Source organism: Psammomys obesus, unplaced genomic scaffold (assembly GCF_907164565.1).
Source record: "Psammomys obesus unplaced genomic scaffold, mPsaObe1.curated_primary_1811, whole genome shotgun sequence".
In the NCBI taxonomy this organism is placed as follows: Eukaryota; Metazoa; Chordata; class Mammalia; order Rodentia; family Muridae; genus Psammomys; species Psammomys obesus.
Window position 1 is genome coordinate 5230914 of NW_026596234.1, and position 7412 is coordinate 5238325.

The window sequence follows — 7412 nt, forward strand, 5'->3', positions numbered from 1 at the left end:
TAGAGAAAGAAAAACATTCCATGATGAAAGCAGATAAGCAGTATCTGTCTACCAATTCATCTCTACAGAGGGCACTAGAAGAAAAACTTCAGGCTGAACAGGTTAACCAACCCCAAAAAACCACAAAAATAAGCCAGACCATCAAATCAAAGGGGGGCACACACTATAAACAACTACTCATTGAAAGCTCTCAATATTAATGGTCTCAACTCCCCAATAAAAAGACACAAATAGATTGAATCAGAAAACAGGATCCATCTTTCTGCTGCATCTAAGAAACACACCTTTCCAGAAATGATATAGATTACCTCAGGGTAAAAGGATGAAAGAATATATTCCAAGCAAATGTATCCAAGAGGCAAGCAGGTGTACCTACATTATAATAGCTGACAAACTAGACTCCGAACCAGAATTAATCAGAAAAGAATGGGAAGAACACTACATATGCAGCAAAAGGAAAATCCACAAAGAAAATTTCTCAGTTCCAACAGTTTATAAAGAAAACACTGCTACGGTGAAAAATCACATATGGACCCTTACTCAGTAATAGTGAGTGACTTCAATACCCACTGTCATTAATAACTCCCAATGAGTAATAGATAGGTCATCCATACAAAAACTTAACAGGGATGCTGGAGCTAACAGATGTCATAAACCAAATGGACCTAACAGATGTTGACAGAACATTTCACCCAACAGAAACGAGTATACCTTCTCAGCAGCTCGTGGATCTGTCTTCAAAACTGGCCATGTACTTGGACACAAAGCAAGTCTCAACAGATAGAACAAAATGTAAATAATGTCCTGCATTCTGTCTGACCTCCATGGATTAAAGCTGGATATCAACAATAACAGAAAATATACACATTCATGGAAACTGAACAACTCACTACTGAATGAAAAATGAGTCAAGATAAAAATTAAGAAGAAAAATAAAAACATTTTAGAGTTGAAATTAAAATGAAATCACAGCAAAACTTATGGAGCACAATGAAGGCAGTTTATAGCACCAAGTGCTTACATTAAAAAAAAAAAAGAGGGCTTTTACACTAGCAGCAAGTAGCAAGGACACCAGTGTTTATCAAAGAAACACTACTACAACTAAAATCACATGTGGACCCTCACACAGTGACTTCAATACTCCACTCTCACTGACAATTCAGTTAGCAACACCCTTGGAAGGTCTAGAAAAAAAAAAAAGAGGGCCTAACACACAAAATGAGTGGATGGCAAGAAATAGCACGAAATAATCAACCACAGGGTTGCAATCAATAAAATAGAAACAACATTGGAAATATAAAGAATCAATGAAACAGACATGGTAGTTTGAGGAAATCAATAAGACCAATAAACTCTTAGCCAATTTAACTAAAAGGTAGAGAACGATACAAATTAATAAAATTAGAAATGAAAAGGAAGATATAATAACAGACACTGAGGAAATCCTAAGAATCATAGGACTTACTTTACAAATGTGTCCTCCACCAAACCTAAAAGAAATGGATAAGTTTTTTTTTATGTGTACAACCTATCAAAGTTAAATCAAGATCAGATAAGTCTTTAAACAGGCCCATAACCCATAGCGAAACAGAAGCAATAATCAAAAGTCTACCAACAATAGAAAAAGAAGATGGAGGAGGAAGAGAAGGAAAAGAACGGAAAGAAAGAAAAGGAAAAGAAAAGAAAAGAAGGCCAGAGCCAAATTCAGAGCACAGAATTCTACCATATCTTCAGGAAATAATTAATGTCAGTACTCCTCAAATTATTTTGCAAAATAGAAACAGAAGGAACATTGCCCAGTTTGTTTTAAGAGGCATAATTACTCCATACCTAAATCACACAAAGGCCCAAACAAAGAAAAAAAAATTACAGACTAATTTTCTTTCCAACATAAATGCAAAATTTTATAACAAAATACCTTTAAACAGAATCTAAGAACACATAAAAAAGATTATCCTTCATGATCAAGTAGGCTTCATCCCAGAGATACAGGGAAGGTTCAATAAACATTAGCCAATAAATGTAATCTACCACATAAACAGATGAAAGACAAAAACTACATGAGCATCTTATTAGATACAGAAAAGCTTTTGACAAAATCCAACACCCTTTCATGATAAAAAAGTACTGGAGAGATTAGAGATACAAGGGAGATGTACCTCAATATAATAAAGATGCTTTACAACAAGCCCATAGACAATTTAAATGAAGAGAAACTCAAAGCAATTTCACTAAAATCGGTTAAAAGACAAGGTTGTCCACTCTCTCCATATCTATTCAATATAATACTTGAAATCTTATCTTTAGCAATACTACAAATGAAGAAGATCAGTTAAAAAAGGGAGAAGTCAAAGTGTCTTTATTTGCAGATGATACGATTTTATGAATAAAATACCCTAAGAACCCCACCAGAAAATGTCTACAGCTGACAAACACTTTCAGCAAAAAAGCAGGATACAAAACCAACACACAAAAATCAGTAGCCTTCCTATATTATACAAATGACAAATGGACTGAGAAAGAAATCAGCCCATCCTTTCACATACGTCCCTTCACAGTAGCCTCAAAAAATATCTTAGGGGAACTCTAACCAAGCAAATGAAAGAAGTGAAAGACTTGTATAATAAAAACTTTAAGACACTGAAGAAAGAAACTGAGGAAGACATCAGAAGATGAAATGATCACCCATGCTTATGGATCAGTAAGATTAACATAATAAAAACAGCTATCCTGCCAACACTTTACAGATTCAAAGAAATCCTCATCAAAATTCCTACACAGTTCCTCTCAGAATTTGAAAGGATAATACTCAGCATTATATGGAAACATACAAACCCAAGGTAGCGAAAATAATCATGAATAATAAAAGAGCTGATAGAGATAACATCATCCTTGACCTCAAATTATACTACAGAACTATAGTAATAAAAAGCATGTGGTATTGGCATAAAAACAGACACACTGATCAATGGAATTGAACTGAAGACCCAGACATAAGCCCACACACCTATGAACATCTAACTTTTGAATAAGAAACAGAAAGTACACACTGGGAAAAGGACAGCGTTAAACAAACAGTGCAGTCAGACTGGATGGCTGCATGGGAAGAGCACAATGGATACGTATTCATTGCCGTGCACAAAACTCAATTCCAAACTGATCAAAGGCCTCAACGCAAAACCAGATACACTGAACCTGTTAGGAGAGAAAGTAGGAAATAGTCCTGAACTCATTAGCACAGGGAAAGACTTTCTGAACAGAACACAGCACAGGCGTGAAGACCAACAGTTAATACATGGAACCTCATAAAATGAAAAGGTTCTGAAGGCAAAGGACGCCGTCATTTGGACAAAGCAACCGTCTACAGAATAGGAAAAGATTGTTACCAACCACACATCCGATACTATCCAAAAACATGAAGAACTCAAAAAACTGGACATCAAGAAAACAAATAACTCGGTTTGGTTTTTTTGTTTGTTTGTTTGTTTGTTTGTTTATCTAAACAGAGTACAAATCTAAACAGAGACTTTCAAAAGACTAAACACAAGTGGCTGACAATTTTTTTTAAATATTCAATATCTTTGCCATCAGGAAAATGCAAATCAAACCTATGGATGACTTAATCTTTCACCAGTCAGAATGGCCAAGATCAGTAAGACAGACGACAGCTCGTGCTGATGAGGATGCCCGGGTAAGGGGAACACTCACCCTTTTCTAGCATGAGTGCCTACTCAGTGCAGCCGCTGGGGAAATCCACGGGGACGTGTCCTCAGGAAGCTGGGAATGGATATACCTCGAGTTCCAGCTACACCACTCCTGCACACATACCCGAAGGACTCTACAGCCTACCATGGAAATGCTTGCTCATCCATGTTCACTGATGCTCTATTCATAATAGCCGGAAATTGGCTAACCCAGATCCCCATCAGCAGATGAATGGATCGGAAAATGTGGGACATTCACATGATGGAATATTATTCAGCTCTTTAATAAAATCATGAAATTTACAGGTAAACGATGGAGCTAGAAAAAAAAAATTACCCTAAATGAGGTAACCCAGACCCCAAAAGGCAAACATGGTATGTATGCTTTTATATGTGGCAGTTAGCTTTTTAAGTACTTGATGATGGCGCTGATATCTAGATAACCCCAGAGGTTAGTATTAGAAAGTAGGTATTAGTGAGGATTAGGGGTGGTAGTAAGTACAGAGTAAGGAACTAGAGGAGAATCTATTTCCAAGGAAGGAGAAATAGGCTATACAGTTAGCAAGAAACAGGGAAGAGGCTGGAATGAGAGGGGCGCAGGGAAGGGGAGGGAAGATCATGGTAAGGAAGGGAGTATGGGGAGGGAGAACTAACACTAAGGGCCACGTGAAGAATCATGGGAGCCTACTGTAGTAGATGCATTATAGAAACCTAAATGAGATCACTACATACTGGGGAAGACAAAGCCCCAGCTAGACATCTCTTGCCACCAAGTGAAATCCAGAGCAAGGAACGGATTATGTATAACTGAGAGGTTGGTCCCATGGGAACCCTCAAACAACCGAAGCTGTTGCCAGGGCTATCGGTTGCTTTCCACGCTACGATGGCCAGGCCCTGTTGCTGCAGACAATGCCTGCATAGTTCACCGAACCAGGAGAAGCCAAGCTGGTGCCTAACTAAAGCCTTGACCACTACTGGCCAGTGCTCGCAGTACTGGAAGGTGCTCTGCACACTGCCAGAGGAGAAATGTAAATATGAACCCCGTACAAAACCTTTGATCTACAGTGTTGACCTGCCTACATGATACACCGGTACGACAGTGGCAGAGTTTGTGAAAGCCACTCCATGCGATGGAACCCATGCCTAACACTGCTGGAATAGTCAAAGTATCTGGGACTAGATAGGCCATGGGCCTAGGCAATATATATATTAAAAGAACATGGCATTCTGCTGTACCTAGGTCTGCGTTTCCCTCAGCCACCATCAGAGATGCTGCCACTTGCAGGAGATGGGAACAAACACAAAATGCAGATAGTAAGAGCTCTTGCAACACTTAGTCCTAAATGGGACATCTCCATCAATTCTCTCCCTTCAGGGCTCAGGGAATTCTGTGGAACAGGAAGCAGAAAGGTGGATAATGCCGTAGAAACAGATCTTCCAGGCACCGACTGACGCGCATGTGAACTTACAGAGTCTTAAGGGTCCACACAGGTTCAAGCCATATGAGGTCCCAGTGCTGCCATGGGGCAGTGGACATGACCTCCCACCCCTAACCAAGGAGCTCCCTCCCATCGACAGCCTATCACAAAGGAAACAGTGGTCTCTCCAAGGAGGGTCTCACTCAATAGACAAACCACATTTAACTGCAGGCCCCGCCATGCCCATGGTTAGATGGTCAACACGAAGTTAATTCAAAGATGTCTTGGGGAATTTTTTTTTTTTTTTAAATCTCATGTTGTTTTTTATTTGGACTTTTCTTTTTAACCTTGCTGGTGTTTTGTTTCTATATCATGGTTTCCGATTTTGTGTTTTCATGGAGTGTATGTGTGTGTGTTTGTGCATTTCTCCTGTCTTTTATTTCATTTGTTACTTTGTTCATTTCGCTTCATCCTTCCTTGTTTGCCCTCTTTATTTGCCTATCTGTTTCCTTAAGAGCAAGAAAAAGAAGAGATGGAGTTGGAAGGGTGGGGAGAATGTGGGAGGAGATGGGGGAGGGGAAACTGATCAGAATATGCGGTGTAAAATTACCTTTATTTTTAATAAAGAATAAAATTTTCATACAAAGAAAGATTAAGTGCTGGCATGTGGGGCTACACCTGACCTTTCCCTCAGGCCAGATTTTCCTGTCCCATTGGCTAACCCACCCCCCAAGCCTGAGCCCTCCCCTCCACCAGACCTTAGTGAGGAGAGTGGAAGGCCCCATCTGTGCTGTGTCCAGTAGAGGAGGGAAGGAACTAGTGTCTTGTACTCCCTGGAAAAATCCTCCTCCCACCTGAGATACGAGGTTCCCTGGATATCCGCTTGTGGTCCACAGTCCAGTGCAGTCACCATGCCTGGGGAGGTAAAAGGAGGCTCAGAGAGTCTAGGCAGTTGCTGAAGGAACAGGCTGAATGGTCCCTAGAATTGTCACCTCCAATCCACTTCTATGGTCACCTCCCTCCCCAGAGTGCCTTGGTGGCTCACTTGCTGTCTCCTTTGACCAGGGCCACTATCACTAGATGCGGAGGAGGGAGGGCAGGAGTGTCAGGGCCTGGCTTCGATACTTCTAGCTCCAGCTCTAATGTGCTCTGGGAGGAAGCCTGTGAGACCCCGGAGAGAAGGCTCACACAGCTGCAGCCTGCTTAACAGCTCCGGCCCTCCTGTCCCCTGCCTCAGAGTCCTCAGCTTTTATCACTCCTGGAAAATATGTGTCTACACCTAAGGTAACACAGCTGTGGCTTCTGGGAATCCCAACACCTCCCTCTTCACTGCAGAGCGTCCCCCAGACACAGGCCAGGCCCTGCACATGCTAGCCCAGAATGTCAGCAACGCCTCATGGGAAGCAATGGCATACAGTAAGATGAGCCACATCTGTCTGTCAACCTTGTTGATACCATGCAAATGGAAGAAAGGGATGCCATAGCCCAGGTACATGTGGCCAGAGTGGGACTTGAGTGGGAACCTGCCCATCTCCTCTGACCCTTTGGTAAAATAGGACAAGGGTGAGGACGATGCCTTCCGAGCAGAGCCCGGTCAAGGATGAGGGCAGACACCAGAGAAACTACCTGGTCACTCCAGAACCAGTGCAGGGACATGGTAGGGGGACACACGACACAGGCTCGGTTGTATGGGCGGACAGTGTTGCAAAACAGGGCCCCAGAGCTGAGCTGTCTCAACTGGCCCCCAGACGAGCGCACCAAAAGCATCGAAGGACCCTCAGCCTACCCGCTACACAACCAGTTTCCAGTGCCAGCCTCCGGCCATTCTTGATGTCTAGAGGCACTGGCAGGGAAGTGGCCAACCTCACAGGTGTCCTGGCTCTTGCAGATTCACAGCCTTGGGCCGAGCGCCCTCTGGTGGTCATGTACTGTCTGACTACCGCCCCATATATTCGGTTTGGCCAGTGAACTTTAGGGTCACAGGTGGGCCAGGCAGAGGATTCCGAGGCCCTCCACCTTGTGGATAGACATTCAGTATCTTCCTGGAGTTCTGTACCACACCACCAGAACTGTAAACAGAACTCCAAGAGAAGTTTATCCTTCCACGGGCTCTCTCCAGCGGACACCAGTGTTCAAAGTTGAAGGAAGGGACCCAACACCTTGCACCCTTACGGGGACCGCCCTGCAACATGCTGTCTGTGAAGAGCTTCCACAAACCCAAGACTCTCTTGCTCGCTCACTCCCATAGTCCGCAGCTTGTCTGGCAGTTGCTGACACCATCAGGCTCCGG